Source organism: Salmo salar, chromosome 02, assembly GCF_965601325.2.
Source record: "Salmo salar chromosome 02, fSalSal1, whole genome shotgun sequence".
NCBI classification, from domain to species: domain Eukaryota; kingdom Metazoa; phylum Chordata; class Actinopteri; order Salmoniformes; family Salmonidae; genus Salmo; species Salmo salar.
In genome coordinates this window covers 64,655,173-64,673,230 of record NC_138292.1, presented here as the reverse complement: position 1 = coordinate 64,673,230, position 18,058 = coordinate 64,655,173, and the positions used below count along the sequence as shown (strand labels likewise).

The following is an 18,058-nucleotide window of genomic DNA, read 5'->3' as shown; positions in this document are numbered from 1 at the left end:
TGTCTACTAGTGTAACGTAAGGCGTACGTAGAATTACAGAATTAATAAGCAATCTCATTTAACGTGAACTATTTCAAGTTGTTTTTGATAAATATTGAAACACCTATTATTGGTATAGTTTCTTATATAAAAAATATTTTTGAATGTAAAAAATGTGTGTTTAATGTTCTAGCATTACTCTCCCCTCTTGTCTTGTTATTTGATCTCAACCCCCCCTGGCTTCTTAAAGTGGTACGGCCCTGGTTTGCTGTACTTTTCCACTCAGTACACAGTCTGTCTGTGAGTGACTGTGTTAGTGAGGGGGGAGGGGTGTTCCAACGTCTCCTGTGTAGACCAATCGTTTACTGGATAGTTGTGCGTTTTTGTTTTGTATATTTGTTCTATTGGTGCAACTTTCCGTGTGTGTGTTTTAGGCAAATTTGGGCTTTAAAAATAAGTTATTTCAGGCACACTGGTGAGTTAGTTCATGTTCATTTGTGTTGAGACTGAGATTGCATTTGTTCTGGGCGGTTTTCAGTTCCCTAGTGTAAAGTAGTTTATTACCTTGAATGTTTCATTGTAAATATGAGTACCAGTAGTTCCAGTTCGTTCACACCAAGTGTGTGTGCCCCCTAATCCACTTTAGTCTCCCCTCTGAGGAAGATGGTACAGTCCTGCAGCCAGTTATCCCTCCCCCACTGCTTTTCCAGGCTTCCATATGCCTGCGGTTTCGGGGCTAACTGAAAAGGAGGCAGAACTCAGGACAAAAGCTAGGCTTAGCCTACCTGTCCTTGCGGTTGTCATAGGCTATGTTAATATTTTATATTGGCTAGTTAATAGCTATTGGGTGATTCCAGGCCAGTGGGAGCGGAAAATATTTTTGTTATCTCCGATTGTTTTGGCAATTCTCACATAGAAACTTCATTGGGAGGAAGGATGTTTGACATGTTTTTTACATTTGTATCACAAATCATAGGATGAAAGTGTACATTTAAGGCCTTTTTGTTGTTGTTGACCTATACATGTTTCCTGTAAGACTATGCTCTATGAACCATATACATTATATTTCGGAATGTAGTCATACTCCATATTTGAGAGAACAATTTAAGGAGGAAGATGTTGTCTGGATCATGCACGGTTCACAAATCATCGTGTCTTACAGGAGGCATGTATCGGTCTAAAAAAAGTCTAAAATGACACCTTAATCATGATTTTTCTCAAAAATGGTTAGTGATACAAATGTTAAAAGTATTTTCTAACGTCTTTAATCCCAATGAAGTTCTATGTTAGAATTACCAGAAAAATCTGATTGTACCCCAAATATTTTTCGCTGATGTGGAATCGCCCTATTGCTAGATGAACTAACTACCTTTGAAATAATACATCATTGTTGAATAATTACCTAATGTTAATAAACCATATGCACATTTTTGTAAGAAAAAATAGGTAAGTGTTCTTGTGTAAAGAAATGACTGTTGTAAGTTTTTCATATATAACGATAGCATGACGAGTTTCTCCACATAGACACTATTTTGAATTTGGTTAATGAAGATGTGGTTGAGTTTATTTTGGTTCATTTGTCAATCTGGTTCAACAAGACAGTTAACTGTTTGTGGTAGTATTGGACTGTAACTGGTTCGAAACAATCCCTCTTTCACCTTCTGTCAAACCAAGATGTCTGCCTCAAGCGACCTCACCAACCCTGATCAGTCATACCCGACCTCACCAACCCTGATCAGTCATACCCAACCTGTCTCGGGACCCAGAGTATGATATAGCCTTACAATAATATAGCCTTACATTTAGAAGACTTTTATCCAAAGCGATTTACATCAGCGTGTGCATACATTTTAATGTGGATGGCTCTAGAGGGAATCAAACCCACGACCCTGCGACGCAAGTGCAGTGCTCCACCAACCGAGCCACACAGGACACTCCTTGAGCTACCAGTTTCAGTGAATCGAACAGCCAGTCTATGGATGAACTATAGAGATCAGCTGGAGATAATCGCTGGCAGAACATAACCCAAGAGAGGGACTGACACCAATGCAGCACAAATATGAGAAATGTGCCATTAGTTCTGTGTGGGCAATCAGTAGCAAAGCAAGGAACCCCTGTCTGGCCTGGGAGGAAAACAGTCTCCAGATACTCACTTCATCAGTGCTTTGTTGTACAGTTTAGGCCTTCAAATTTTACAGACATTACAATAATCGGAATACCATTCAGATGCCTGTATTCTGTGATTCCATTTGTTTTTTTTGCATCGTGGAAGGTATTCAGTTCAGAAGTATGAAAGCTCAGAATACCAGTTGTTTGCGTAGTATTTGAAAATATGTGTTATGTACTTCATCTCAATCCGGAAATATTTAGGCTAGTGAGTGAGGTTGGACCACTTGAAGACTGCTTCCACGTTGTGCCTGTTGCTGTGAGTCGCTACAGAACTGTTGCATGGGGGATGGGCTGCATACAAAATGAGAGCAACATTTCACTCAAGATAGCCTACACTTAACAGGATTTGTGGAGTAACATTTGTGTGAAGGCCTACAGGTCATGTCTATAACAGAACTATAAGGTGCAGCCACCCCACCCCTGAACGTTTTACCCGTTCATGTGATAGACATCTTTAATGGTACTTACATAACAGAAATATAGGCCTAACACCAGCATAACGTCTTGTACTAGCCTAATCCCATTTGTGGTCAGTTAGCAATGTAGGCTAGTCACTTACATATATTTATCCAATATGCCTGTAGGCTAATGTAGGAAATGTATGCCATATATCACTCCTTGTTCTGGATCCCCGGGGCTATTCATGCCAGAATTCTTCATAACTGAAGGTCGGAGTTAACACTGTAAAGTAGGAAGTAGAGTATTGAATGATTCTTCCCTTGTCTAAATAACATTGCTTAAACTGGTTTCAGCAGGTTCTAGCTGGTTCCTTTTACACTGCCTCTGGATTGGCTAACCACCTGATTGAGAGAGCAGGGGGAGGAACGTGTTCCCAATGTGGTCTTGAGTCAATATTTATGTTAGTCTTTGGTGCTTTGGTCATTTCATGAATCATTTATTGTTTTATATCCCAAGGTCATTTAAACAGGTGGTTATTTAAATACTTAAGGCATTTTTATGTATGTGTATGTATGTCGAAATGTCTGATGTACAAACTTGAGAGAAATTATGTGTTCATCTTCAGCGAGGAACGCATGAACCAACCTACATTATGGATGAGAATCAGGCCTAATTATAATTTATAACAATTATTATTCTGCTTCTCACAGGAGTCGTTCACATAAAGCTATGCACTGCTATTGAATAAAATACTTCATGGCACTCATTAGACCAGTAAAGAATATTATGTACAGTCTTGCAGATCTATTATAAGTGTCTATAATAAAAGTGTTCACAGAACCCCCAGGGTGTAATGTAGCGGTATATGTACTGTGTTGCTCGGGTCTAATGATTGCACCACTATCAGTTACAAGTATAGGGCCCTATAAAATCTTCATTGAGGAGAACGAGAACAGAATCACAGAATTTATCAATATTCAAAAATATATTGAACTTAGTAGGAAATCAACTAAATGTATTGAACTTATTAGAAAATCCATTAAATTTCCCAAATTAATCATAAAACATGAACAAAATCCATCAGTGATTCGTATTTTCCTGCACTTTCTGAAAAGACACAGGAATGCCCCTCTGTGTGTGTGGTGCGTGCATATGTCTACACTTTGTGTAGCAATTAGCGATGATGCTAACGATAACCTTCTTCTGATAGCGATGGAAAGGCTTTCCTAAAAAATACTCTTAAATGTTAACTACAAAGTAATATATGCCTACCTGGCAGAATGATATCATGATTATTTGCATCAATCCAGTGGCCATTTTGTTTTGCACACACTGCAAAGTGCAAGAGAAATGTTGCTAACCAAACGAAGGTCTCTTGCTGGTGCATTAAAGGGTAACTACACCCCAAAATCAAAATGTCTTCTATTTTTCTCATACCTCGAGTGGTTTCCTGATGTGATTTAAGCATTGTTGTGGACTTAGAATATCCCATTTTTTTGTTTTTCTATAAATAAATGTGTGATTTTTGAGAGCGAAAACCTGGATAATTCCCCCCGGGGGGAAAACGGAATTTTGGAAAAAAAGAACATATTTTATAGGGCCCTATGTCTGTAGGCTACTTCGACTTATATTTTTTTTGTGGTAGCTGGTTAGCAAGGCATTTCTCGAATTGTTAGCAATATTTGGACTTTCAACATACAATTGATTTTAGACAGATTGGGTAGTTCAACTTGGTACTGGGTGGTCACTGGGTTTCTTGTCCTCTGGAATAGAACATCCTTGTGGTTAAAGATGCTAGGGATTTTCTGGGTTTGGCAGGGTTATTAATCTAAATTACACATAACAAAATCTAATTTGCGACAAAATTACACATCAATCTTATTTGCCTTGAAGATACTTGAGGAACTTTCGTTGTTTTTTTTATCCATGATAGACAAGAGGGAGACCGAAATAAATCAAGCCCAATGCATTTTTTTATGACAATATAGGTCAGTTGTTTGTATTGGTTCAGACAAGACTAGATGAGACCTAGCTACATAAGGCCTGTAATGTTGTCAGCTTTATGTAAAAAAAAAAAAAAAAAAAAGTGATCCGGAGGTCCACCATATACACATGGTGGGTGCCATGCTTCAAAAATTTGTTGAGGATTGAAGGCTTGTGACCAATGTTCTCGCTAAGCTGCACGCTTGCACTCTGTATTTCGTACTTGCACACAGTATTTCTGGCAGTGCCGCACAAAGGAAACACAAGCCTGTGCAGATGTCATGTCGATTCATGACACTCTGGGCGGCAGGTAGCCCAGTGGTTAGAGCGTTGGACTAGTAACCGAAAGGTTGCAAGATCGAATCCCCGAGCTGACTCAAAAAAAATCTCTAAAAATCTAATTTTGTTTTTAGCCTTTATTTAACCAGGTAGGCCAGTTGAGAACAAGTTCTCATTTATCACTGCGTCCTGGCCAAGATAAAGCACAGATTTTAGTATTGTCTTTGTCACAAAGCACCTAATCAGAGGGAACATTGGACCGACAGGATAACAATTGGAAGTGGGATGGATGCCAAAGTTTTGGGCTTTCCTACAAACCCAGAATTTGTGAACAATCATTATTGTGTGAACTATTCAGACAGCTGTCATTCATTTAGCCCTTCTTTAACTACTAGAATATAGAGTAAGAATTCCAAGCTTGATTGACCTCAGAGTGCCTCTAGAATTCAATGGTCAAGTTCTAAGGAGAACCCCAATGTTGAAAAAGAGGACACAAAGCTCAGTGAGTAAGATACTGGAGTAGGTCTGTGAACTGCATGAGAGCTGAAAAAGCATGGAACGCTTCTGTTCAAATCAGTATCTCAATCAAAGAGTCAGCGATCTTTTGGTTTCATTGTTAGTGATAGGTTATGAATTGCGATCTTTCGGTTCAATCCCCATTGTATGTACAATTATGGTAAGAATAAAATGATACCTTAAAGTAGGAGGAGTTTAATCTCTAGTCCTCCTGCACAAGTGAATGTTTCAGCCAACAGCTGCCAAGTGCTAAGCCTGGCTGCGCACAGCAGCAGCACTGGCGGACATTTTAAGTTTCTGCCGGCAGTCCTCACGCAGTCTATGAAAGAGGAAGGGAGTGGGGGATGGGCATACTACGCAGTGAGCTATTAGCTGGCTAGTGTTAGTTCTACTGAATAACTTTAATATCAGCAGCATTTTTAAATGATCTATTTTAGGTTTCATAATGTAATCCAAGAAATATACAAGAAACAGAAAACATAGTCCTGACTCTCAAGAATGAGTAAACTATCTACTACCATAATTTTTTATGCATGTTCGCTTTATCATTGTATTGCTATTGCCATTAGTGATTATAGGCCTTTTTAATTAATAAAAATAGTTATTTCTATATTTTTATACTTATCACACTTCTCAGAAATGGTGTGCTCAGCTGCCATACTATTCCATACTGGTGTTCAGGTACAAGGAATATGATTGATCCCTGATTGATTGATATCTGTCAAATGTTACAACTTGTAAACATTGATACATTTGACTATGGTGTCTAAGGTTATATACTCTCAGGCTTTTTTTGAACATTACGGCAAAAGGTCCTGATTTTCATTTGCGTTCTTATTTTAGGACAGAAGTAATCTAGATTTCTGGTGGTTAATTAAACGGTTCTCTCTAGCACCCTCTCTAGTTGGAGAAAAATCTTCTCCCCCTTCCTCTGTCAGAATGGTTTAGTCCTAGCTAGGCTGTAATTTTCCATGCAGCTACAGACTGCTAGGGTGGGGGAGGGGTGGTGCTAAGTGTGTCAGTCTGTGCACTCTAGTACTGACTGCGCTGCTAGCCTGTTTTTTTTTTGCGGACAAAAAGCAGTCTTTGTGCTGCATGCTTCTGCCAAAGTTACAAAAAAAAGTATATTTTGTTTTAATAACTTTTAAGATGGCCACCCTGGGGTAAATCCCAAAGGTAGAAAATAATTTTGTTTCCATCCTTTTGTTCTGAGTGTGTTACATTGGGCAGTTTGTCAGCCTGTGCTGGGTCAATGTTGCCTGTGCTGGCTGTCTTGAGCCACGAGGCTGGGATGGATGGTTTCACTGTGCGCACAGCCTTGCACAAGAACACTCTATACTGAAACAGATGGAACAGTCCAACCTTAGTCCCCCTCACCCTCCCGCTTTTTTTTTTTCCTCCCTCTGCTGTTGCTAGTACAATCAATCAACACAGCCAATCGAATCACGCGTACGACCTCTGTCCAACGGAAGGCCTTCTTCTCCAGACTACTCCTGTTCAAGGTTTACTTGAATTTCTTTCTTTTTTTGAAGACTGTTGTACAGCTATAATGATGTTGTTCTGTTCTGACTATGATTTTGGCCTACATTTCAGTATTTAATTTAGCCATTGTTCTATATATTTTTTCCCGTTAAGTAGTGCTATGCTAACCACAATTCCGAAACGTAGATAATATACGGTTTTTTAGAAACTGTTATTTTAAAAATAATAGTAATAATGTTTACAGTAGTGCTGTATTTGTGTTTTGTATTAGGATAAAATATTTGTATATATTTTCTGTAGCAAAAAAGTATAATTTTTGGCATTTAGATTGTCATGCCCTGCTATTTGTGTGTGAGGACTCTCATGTCCTCACACACAAATAGCAGGGCATGACAATCTAAACAGTTGGGGGACTATACTAGAAGCCTTGTATTGTATTAGCAGCAATGCTTTGCAACCAGTCCGAATGTGTAAAAATCTTTGTCTGACAAGTGAAAAAGGTCTTGAATCATCATTGGCACCGGAATAAGAACAGGAGCTTTAACAGGGAGGTAATATCTTTATATCTACCAATATTTTCTCATATTGGTTTCTTGGCTAATGGATTCTTATGGGAATCTATAAAAATAAAAAAACGACAAGACCACAAACTGGCTCTGATCAATACTGGGATATAAACACTGATCAAAGCTCATGTTGCATGGCTCCTCCCGCCTTGCTACTAATTGAAAAACACACCTGGGGTTTGAAAGGTATAGGGGCGGCAAGTAGCCTAGTGGTTAGCGCGTTGTGCCAGTAACCGAAAAGTTGCTGGTTCAAATCCCCGAGCTGACAAGGTAAAAATCTGTCGTTCTGCCCCTGATCAAGGCAGTTAACCCACTGTTCCCTGGTAGGCCGTCATTGTAAATAAGAATTTGTTCTTAACTGACATGCCTAGTTAAATAAAGGTTCAATAATAAAAAAAAAAAATCATCTTGGATCGAGTCCAATTAACAAAAGTTTCATTATTCAGAGGCAGTCAACAGTAATTCGTTCTTGTCGAGGCAGTGAAAAGTAAGAGCAGGAATTCTTGAAGATTTCTGCAGACCACCTACCTCAGCCAAATCAGTTGTGAAATTCAACGTACAATGTTTACTCAACATTGCTGAGACTGATCGCCTACCTTTGCCTGTGTCTTGGGAGAGATCTGAAAGCGGAGGGAATTTTCACAGAAATTATAATCTGAAAGGAGTTTCTGTAATGTATGCCATCAACCTGAGGATGCAGCTCACATAGGCCTAGCAACAGAACATGAGAGCGCTCTGCACTTGGTTTGAAAGGCCTTGTTTAACAGGAGAAAACATTCACGAAAGACAACTGTAGCTTGGACTATGGCTTGGAGCCCAGCCCATCTCTGCCAACTTTTTGGTTTGACCAAACCTGTCTTGCTGTGTGACAGGTTTTTTGTATTTTATTTTTTACTTTGTATTGCCCTTTGTTAATGATTGAAAGATCAGCAGTATTTTACAAGTACTTGAGGAATTGCATACCTGTATACCTGCATAGTAATTTTGAGATGTTTGCCAGTGCCTGTGTTGTCATATGGATGAATTCAGGAATGGGCAGAACGCTGGAAATATATTTATAATGCACTGCAATCACAGATATGCCCATTATTTTCAAGCCTTTTGAGATTTTACACATCTGTGAATTGTTGTGCTGCTGTTTGGCCACATACCTCTCTAGAATTGTTATGAGCTATGAACAGAACACAGTACTAGTCAAGTACTACTAGTCTAGTAAATCAGTAGTATTTGTCAGAGGAGACAAACATTACCAAAGGAATAGAAGGAAGGACAAGATGGTGATGAGTCTTTTTTCCTCCAGTTTGGAAGTATACAGTGGACAGTTTACAGCTATTGTAGACCAGAAACCAATCATCTATGGCCCACATCAATCAGTAAATGCTGTAGTATATAGTACAGTGGAGGACTAGCTTGAACCGCATCATGGGAGCTTCAGGAGAAAATATACCCAAACTAAATACATTTAACCTAATTGATCAGCATAACCTAACACAAAATTATGTGGGATTGTTGAGGAAGTACATAATAACTACTTTGAAAAAGGAACTTAAACTACTTTTTATACAAATAAAAACGAACGAAACAGCCTATGCAAAATTGGCATACAGAGCAGATAACATATTAACATGAAGGTGATGTAACTTGATACACTGTTGTACTACAGTGGATTGGATACGTGTTCAGTTAGCAGTGTGTGAGGGCTCAGTCTGGCTGGCTGCGCATACAGCGGAGTTGCCGGACATTTTGTTTTTTCTGCAGTGAATCCGGAATGCGTATAATGAAAGAGGAGTGGTGAGAGGAAGCCTACGCACAGTGTGCAGTAACATTGGAATGTTAACAGAGCTGTTGTAACATAGCAGTGATTTTATTCGTTTTGTATCAAGGAAACTCATATCAGAGATGAGAAAATAACATGTTAATAATTCTTATTGTAAAGTTATGAGGCAAAATGTTACTGAACATATTATTTTTCATCTTCCATTCAAATGACATTTTGGTCAAATAAGTATCTCAATCAAAGTCAACGTTCTTTTGATTTCTTTGTTAGCAATAGGAGTCCATAGAACAGACAAAGAATATCATAAATTGCGATCGTTCGATACATTCCCTATTGTATGTATAATTATGCGAAGAGTAAAATGATACCTAAAAGTAGGAGGAGTTTAAACTCTAGTCCTCTTGCTCAAGTTGATGTTTCAGTCAACAGCTGCCAAGTGCTAAACCTGGTTGTGCACTGCACCAGCACTGGTGGACATTTTGAGTTTCTGCAGGCAGTCCTCACACAATCTATGAAAGAGGAAGGGAGTGGGGGATGGGCATACTACGCAGTGAGCTATTAGCTGGCTAGTGTTAGTTCTACTGAATAACTTTAATATCAGCAGCATTTTTAAATGATCTAATTTTGGTTTCATCTCATAATCTAAGCCCTGTGGAAGATACAGAAAACAGGTTAGACCTGCCTCTCAAGAATGATGTTTTTATTGGTGTTTACTTTATCATAGTATTGATATTGCCATTAGTGATTATAGGCCTATTAACTAATTAAAAATACTTATTTCTAAACGATTATCATCTCACTGTAACGCCCTGGCCATAGAGAGGGGTTTTTGTTCTCTATTTTGGTTAGGCCAGGGTGTTACATGGGTGGGCATTCTATGTTTATTTTTCTATGTTGGTTTGTTTCTTTGATTTGGCCGTGTGTGGCTCTCAATCAGGAACAGCTGTAGATCGTTGTTGCTGATTGAGAGTCATACATAGGCAGCCTGTTTTTCCTTTGGGGTTTGTGGGTGATTTTTTTCTGTCTAGGTTTTTGTTAATCCTGACAGAACTGTTGGCTGTCGTTTCTTTTCATGTTTTGTTTGTAGTGTTCATTCGTTGATTAAAATCCGTTATGATGAACACATCCTCCGCTGCACCTTGGTCTCTTTCTGACGACGGCCGTTACACTCACTTTCTTCTCAGAAAGTGAAATTCAAATCACATTTAATTTGTCACATGCACCGAATACAACAGGTGTAGACCTTACAGTGAAATGCTTACTTACAAGCCCTTAACCAACAATGCTTTAAGAAGTTTTAAGAAAAATAAGGTTTAAGTAAAAAATGTCAAATATAAGTAACAAATAATTAAACAGCAGCAGTAAAATAACAATAGCGAAGCTATATACAGGGGGTACCGGTACAGAGTCAATGTGCGGGGGCACCGGTTAGTTGAGGTAATATGTACATGTAGGTAGCGTTAAAGTGACTATGCATTGATAATAAACAGATTAGTAGTAGTAGTAGTAGTAGTGTAAAAGAGGGGTCTGGGTAGCCCTTTCATTAGCTGTTCAGGAGTCTTATGGCTTGTGGGGGTAGAAGCTGTTAAGAAGCGTTTTGCACCTAGACTTGGCGCTCCGGTACCGCTTGCTGTGCGGTTGCAGAGAGAACAGTCTATGACTTGGGTGGCTGGAGTCTTTGACAATTTTTAGGGTCTTCCTCTGACACCGCCTGATGTAGAGGTCCTGGATGGCAGGAAGCTTAGCCCCGGTGATGTACTGGACTGTACGCACTAGCCTCTGTCGTGCCTAGCGGTAGGAGGCCATACCAGGCAGTGACGCAACCAGTCAGGATGCTCTCGATGGTGCAGCTGTAGAACCTTTTGAGGATCTGAGGACCCATGCCAAATCTTTTCAGTCTCCTGAGGGGGAATAGGTTTTGTCATGCCCTCTTCACGACTGTCTGTGTGTTTAGACCATGATAGTTTGTTGGTGATGTGGACACCAAGGAACTTGAAGCTTTCAACCTGCTCCACTACAGCCCCGACGATGAGAATGGGGGCATGCTCAGTCTTCCTTTTCCTGTAGTCCACAATCATCTCCTTTGTCTTGATCACGTTGAGTGAGAGATTGTTGTCCTGGCACCACACGGCCAGGTCTCTGACCTCCTCCCTATAGGCTGTCTCATCGTTGCCAGTGATCATCGGCAAACTTGATGATGGTGTTGGAGTCGTGCCTGGCCGTGCAGTCATGAGTGAACAGGGAGTACAGGAGGGGACTAAGCACGCACCCCTGTGGGGCCCACGTGTTGAGGATCAGCGTGGCAGATGTGTTGTTACCTACCCTTACCACGTGGGGCGGTCCATCAGGAAGTCCAGGATCCAGTTGCAGAGGGAGGTGTTTAGTCCCAGGGTCCTTAGCTTAGTGATGAGCTTTGAGGGCACTATGGTATTGAACGCTGAGCTGTAGTCAATGAATAGCATTCTCACATAGGTGTTCCTGTTGTCCAGGTGGGAAAGGGTAGTGTTGAGTGCAATAGAGTTTGCGTCATCTGTGGATCAGTTGGGGCGGTATGCAAATTGGAGTCGGTTAAGGGTTTCTGGAATAATGGTGTTGATGTGAGCCATGACCAGCCTTTCAAATCACATCATGGCTACAGACGTGAGTGCTACGGGTCGGTAGACATTTAGGCATGTTACCTTAGTGTTCTTGGGACCATGATCTGCTTGCAATATGTTGGTATTACAGACTGTCAGGGACAGGTTGAAAATGTCAGTGAAGACATTTGCCAGTTGGTCAGCGCATGCTCGGTAACGCAGATGAAAAACACACAACAGGTTAACATTCACAAGGCCGCAGGGCCAGACGCATTACCAGGACATGTACTCCTGTGTATCTTTTCTATCTATAGTGTGCTCAGCTGCCCTAATATTCCATACTGGTCAGGGCTCGACATTAAATGCTTGTCCTCTTGTCCAGGAAAAGTTTAAAAAAAATTGTTGGACAAGAAGAATGTAGATTAAAGTTGTCCGAATGGACAATTAAAACAAATCACAATAAATTCACAATATCAATCAACGAGGGCCCTGATACAATATTCAATAGACAGTGGCTTAATATTCAAATCTATTTTTCATGTACATAAATAAAAACAACTACATGTCATAGGGTAGGTGTTATGCACATTGGCTACAGCCTCATGTCCAAACCTATGCTGACATGAGGGAGTCGGCAGAAAATGTAGCAAAGTTTTAATGAGACTTTTAATTCCATAAATATAGGCTAAGCGGCCGTCATGTTTGACAAATATTTTGAAGGATAATTAGCCTAACATTAACATCTAAACGCTTGATTCTGTTGACATAGGCTACACGAGGCAGGGTTTGTTCAGATTAAATGGTCACAAAACCGGAGAGTGAAGGACAGTGCCTGTTGCCAGATCATACACCTTGAATCTGAGCAGAGGCGTTCAGCATTTTGAAACTATTTAAATCTCTGTCACATGAAACCATTTGCTATTTTCCTGCTAATTGCATTTTAGAACATTTGCGCATATCCTACAGCTATGTGTGCAATTGTTGAGCTTATAATATGATTTTTTTTGCTTTAGCAATATTTTATGCTAAACGGTCTGATCTGTTGCATCAGCCTCATTATTTTTAACATTTTTTAATCTGCAGTGGTTGTATGAATTTTGGATCTGTCATCCCAGAATTCTCCCAGAGTCTGTTTTAAACCGTAGATGTATTGCTTATCGTGCCAGGGATGACAGGACGAGCCCTGGAGGCAATTATTTTCTAAAGACATAAAAAGTATTTGGTTGTAATTGTAATGTTGCAATATTTTATTGGCTACCGAAAATGGCCAACCATCCTCCAGAAGAGCCCTAAAGTTGTATTTTGAGACGGGCTTGAACGTGCAAAGAAGCCATTAGGTTGAGTGTGGCCAACATTATTGTCTGATTCTCTATGGTAAAAAAGATAGAAATGCATTTTATTTTGCAAAGTGGTTCCTTGCGTCATACAATGATGTAAAAATTGTGTCACAGACCTTTTTTTTGTTGGAACAAGTGTTTGAGCTTTTGGACAAGTAAAAAATGGCTAAAAAAGTTAATGTCAAGCTCAGCCGGTATAAAGGTATATGGAGAATAATTGATCCCAGTAATGATTGATATCTGTCCAATTTTACAACTCGCAAACATTGATACATTCGACTATGGTGTCTGAGGTTATATACTCTCTCAGGCTTTTTTTTAACATAACAGTTAAAAGGTCATTACTTTAATTAGCGTTCTCATTTTAGGACAGAAGTAGTCGAGATTTCTGGTGTTTTAATTAAACGGTTTTATCTCTCCAACTCCCTCTCTAGTTGTTAAAAAAATATCCTCCCCCTACCTCTGTCAGAATGGTTTAGTCCTAGCTAGGCTGTAATTTTCCATGCTGCTGCAGACTGCTAGGGTGGGTGGGGTGGCCGCTAAGCATGTCAGGCTGTGCACTTTAGCACTGACTGTGCTGTTAGCCTGTTTTTTTGCGGGCAAAAAGAAGTCTCTGTGCTGCATGCTTCTGCCAAAGTTACTAAATAAGTAGTCTATTTTGCATTTGTTGTAGTAACTTTTAAGATGGCAATTCTGAGGTAAATCCTAAAGGCAGAAAATCATTTTGTTTCCATCCTTTTGTTCTGAGTGTGTTACATTGTGCAGTTAGTCAGCCTGTGCTGGGTCAGTGTTGCTTGTGTTGGCCGTGTTTAGCGATGAGGCTGAGACTGTGATGGTTTCACTGTGCGCACGTGTGCACAACCTTGCAAAAGAACACACTATGCTGAAACAGATGGCACAGTCCGACCTCAGCCCCCTTCACCCTCCCGCTTTTTTCCTTCCTTCCTCTGCTGTTGCTAGTTCCCTCAATATACCCAAACTAATCACGCGTACGACCTCTGTCCAACGGAAGGCCTACTTCTCCAGACTACTCCTTTTCAAGGTTTACTTGAATTTCTTATATATATATTTTTAAACACCTACACCCAAGTTACACTATTCTGACTAGTATCTACACTTCAGTATTTAACTTAGCTACTGTTCTATGTTCTGTTTATTCGCTAAAGAGTGCTACGTTAACAATGCTTCCAAAACGTAGATAATACTTATTTATGTAACACTAATGGCGTTGTATTTGGTCATTGTGTGTTTTGTCTTAGGAACATTTGTATTTATTGTTTTGTATAAAAAATATGCATATTTTTTGCATTTAGATATTCATCTCCAGCTATTTGTGTGATAGGAAGTGAGAGGGTCTGAAGAGTTGGGGGCCAATACTAGAAACCTTAAGTATTGTGATAGCAGCAATGCTTTGCCACAATTTAGAATTTGTAAAAACCTTTTGTCTGACAAGTGAAAAAGGTATTGAATCATCATTGGCACCAGAACAAGAACAGGAGCTTGAACAGGAAAGTGATACCTTCATAATCTACCAATATTTTCTCCTCTTAGTTTGCCGGCTAATTGAGTCAAATGAGGAGCTTAGAAAATGAACCGTAAAAGGCGACAAAACCACAAACTGTCTCTGATCAACACTGGGATATGAACACTGATCAAAGCGTGGCTCCTCCCGCCTTGCCACTAATTGAAAAACACACCTGAGGTTTGAAAGGTAGAGATCATCTTGGATCGAGTCCAATTAACAAAAGTCTAATTATTCAGAGGCTGTCAAGTCATTTGTCCTTGTCGAGGCAGTGAAAAGTAAGTGAAGAAATTCTTTAAGATTTCTGCATACCACCTACCTCAGCCAAATCAGTTGTGAATGAAAAATTCAACGTACAATGTTTACTCAACATTGCTGAGACTGATTGCCTACCTTGTGTATTGGGAGAGATCTAAAAGGGGAGGGAATTTTCACAGAAATTGTAATCTGAAAGGAGTTTCTGAAATGGATGCCGGCAGCCAGAGGATGCAGCTTGCATAGGTCTAGCAACAGAACATGAGAGAACTCTGCACTTGTATCAGGGCCTTATTTAACAGGAGAGAACATTCACTAAATACAATTGTAACTTGGACTAGGCTTGAAGCCCAGCCCGTCTCTGCAAACTTTTTGGTTTGACCATATCCTCTCACTGCTGTGTAGCAAGACAGGCGAGTTGTATTTATTCACTTTTTACTTCGTATTGCCCTATGCTAATGCTAATGATTGAAAGATCAGAAGTATTTTACAATGACAAATGAGAGGACTTGCCTTCCTGTATACCTGCATAGTTTTTTAAAGTAATTTTCAGATGTTTGCCAGTGCCTGTGTTGTCATACGGATGAATTCAGGAATGGGCAGGTCGCTGGAAAGATATTTATAATGCACTCCAATCACAGATGTGCCCATGTATCTTCAAGCTTTTCCCTGATTTTACACATCTGTGAATTATTGTGCTGCTGTGTAGCTACATATCCCTCTGGAATTGTTGTGAGCTATGAACAGAACACAGTACTAGTCAAGTACTACTAGCCTAGTAAATCACTAGTGTTGGTCAGAGGAGACAAACATTACCAAAGGAATAGAAGCAAGGACAAGATGGTGATGAGGAGTCTTTTTTACTCCAGTTTGGAGGTATACAGTGGACAGTTTACAGCTATTGCAGACCAGAAACAAATCATCTATGGCCCACATCAATCATTAAATGCTGTAGTATATAGTATAGCAGAGGATTAGCTTGAAATGCATCATGGGAGCTTCAGGAGGAAAATATACCCAAACTAAATTCATTTAACCTAATTGATCGGCATAACCAAACAGAAAATGGTGTGGGATGGATGAGGAAGTACATAACTACTTTGAAAAATAAATACAATTTGTAAAAAGCAAACTTAACCTACTTTTTATACAAATAAAAACGAACGAAACCGTCTATGTAAAATTGACATACAGAGCAAATAATTTAACATGAAGGTGATGTAAGTTGATGCACTGTTGTACTACAGTGGATTGGATATGTGTTCAGTTAGTAGCGTGTGAGGGCTCAGCCTGGCAGTGCACACAGCAGAACTGGCGGACATTTTGTTTTTTTCTGCAGTGAATCCAGAACGCGGGTAATGAAAGAGGAGTGGGGTGGGGAACCGACGCGCACTGTGCAATAACTTTGGAATGTGAACAGCGCCATTGTAACATAACAGGATGTGATTTCACCTTATTCGTTTTAAATCAAGGAAACTCATCAGAGATGAGAAAATAACATGTTAATAATTCTTATTGTAAAGTTTAGGGAAAATGTGACTAAGCAATTTTTCATCATCCATTCGAAGACATTTGGGTAAAATCAGTATTGCAATCAGAGAGTCAGCAATCTTTTGGTTTCTTTGTTAGCAATAGGAGTCCATACAAGAGACAAATAATGTTATAGTCTTCAATCTTTCGGTATAATCAAAAATATGAATGCAACATATGAAGTGTTGGTCCCATGTTTCATGAGCTGAAATAAAAGATCCCAGAAATGTTCCATATGCACAAAAGCTTATTTTTCTCATCTTGTTGACCAATTTGTTTACATCCCTGTTAGTGAGCATTTCTCCTTTGTCAAGATAATCCATCCACCTGACAGGTGTGGCATATCAAGAAGCTGATTAAACATCAGGATCATTACACAGGCGCACCTTCTGCTGGGGACAATAAAAAGCCACTCTAAAATGTGCATTTTTGACACACAACACAATGCCACATGTCTCAAGTTTTGAGAGAGTGTGCAATTGGCACGCTGACTGCAGGAATGTCCACCAGAGCTGTTGCCAGAAAATTGAATATGAATTTTTCTACCATAAGCCGCTCCAGCATCATTTTAGAGAATTTGGCAGTACATCCAATTGGCCTCACAACCGCAGACCACTTTTAACCATGCCAGCCCAGGACTTCCACATCCGGCTTCTTCACCTGTGGGATTGTCGATGAGACCGGACAGCTGATGAAACTATGGGTTTGCAAAACCAAAGAATTTCTGCACAAACTGCCAGAAACAGTCTCGGGAAGCTCATCTGTGTGCTCGTTGTCTTCACCCGGGTCTTGACCTGATTGCAATTTTGCGTCGTAACTGATTTCAGTGGGAAATGGCTCCATTCGATGGCCACTGGCACGCTGCAGAAGTGTGCTCTTCACGGATGAATCCCGATTTCAACTGTACCGGACAGATGGCAGACAGTGTATCGTGTATGGCGTTGTGTGGGCGAGTGGTTTGCTGATGTCAACGTTATGAGCAGAGTGCCCCATGGTGGCGTTTGGGGTTATGTTATGAGCAGGCATAAGCTATGAACACAATTGCATTTTATCGTTTGAGATTTGAATGCACGAAGATCTGCCGGCATCAAGTCTTGTTTCAGCATGATAATGTACGGCCCCATGTCGCAAGGATCTGTACACAATTTCTGGAAGCTGAAAATATCCCAGTTCTTCCATGGCCTGCATACTCACCAGACAGGTCACCCATTGAGCATGTTTGGGATGCTCTGGATCGACGTGTATGACAGCGTGGTCCAGATCCCACAGGCCACAATCAACAGCCTGATAACCTCTATGCGAAGGAGATGTTGCGCTGCATGAGGCCTGCATGACCTCTTTTTTTTTTTTTTCATGGTTTCAGATGCATATCTGTATTCCCTGTCATGTGAAATCCATAGATTAGGGCCCAATTAATTTATTTCAATTGACTCATTTCCTTATATGAACTAACTCAGTAAAATCTTTGACATTTTTGCTTGTTTTTGTTCAGTGTATAATTATGTTTAGAGTAAAATGATACCTAAAAATAGGAGGAGTTTAAACTCTCTACTCCTCCTGCACAAGTGAAGGTTTCAGCCAACAGCTGCCAAGTGCTAAGCCTGGCTGTGCACAGCAGCAGCACTGGTGGACATTTTGAGTTTCTGCTGGCAGTCCTCACGCAGTCTATGAAAGAGGAAGGGAGTGGG

The 18,058-nt window shown here is 40.0% G+C and overlaps 1 protein-coding gene across 1 annotated transcript in view; it reads left to right on the top strand.

The window, feature by feature from the left end:
• Positions 1 to 14,838: 14,838 nt before the first annotated feature.
• LOC106596305 (activating transcription factor 7-interacting protein 1) overlaps positions 14,839 to 18,058 on the top strand; it is a 39,804-nt gene continuing 36,584 nt past the window's right edge. Inside the window, exon 1 of the mRNA XM_045707502.2 lies at positions 14,839 to 14,863. The gene's annotated coding sequence lies outside the window, so the exon portion shown is untranslated. The remainder of the gene's footprint in view (positions 14,864 to 18,058) is intronic.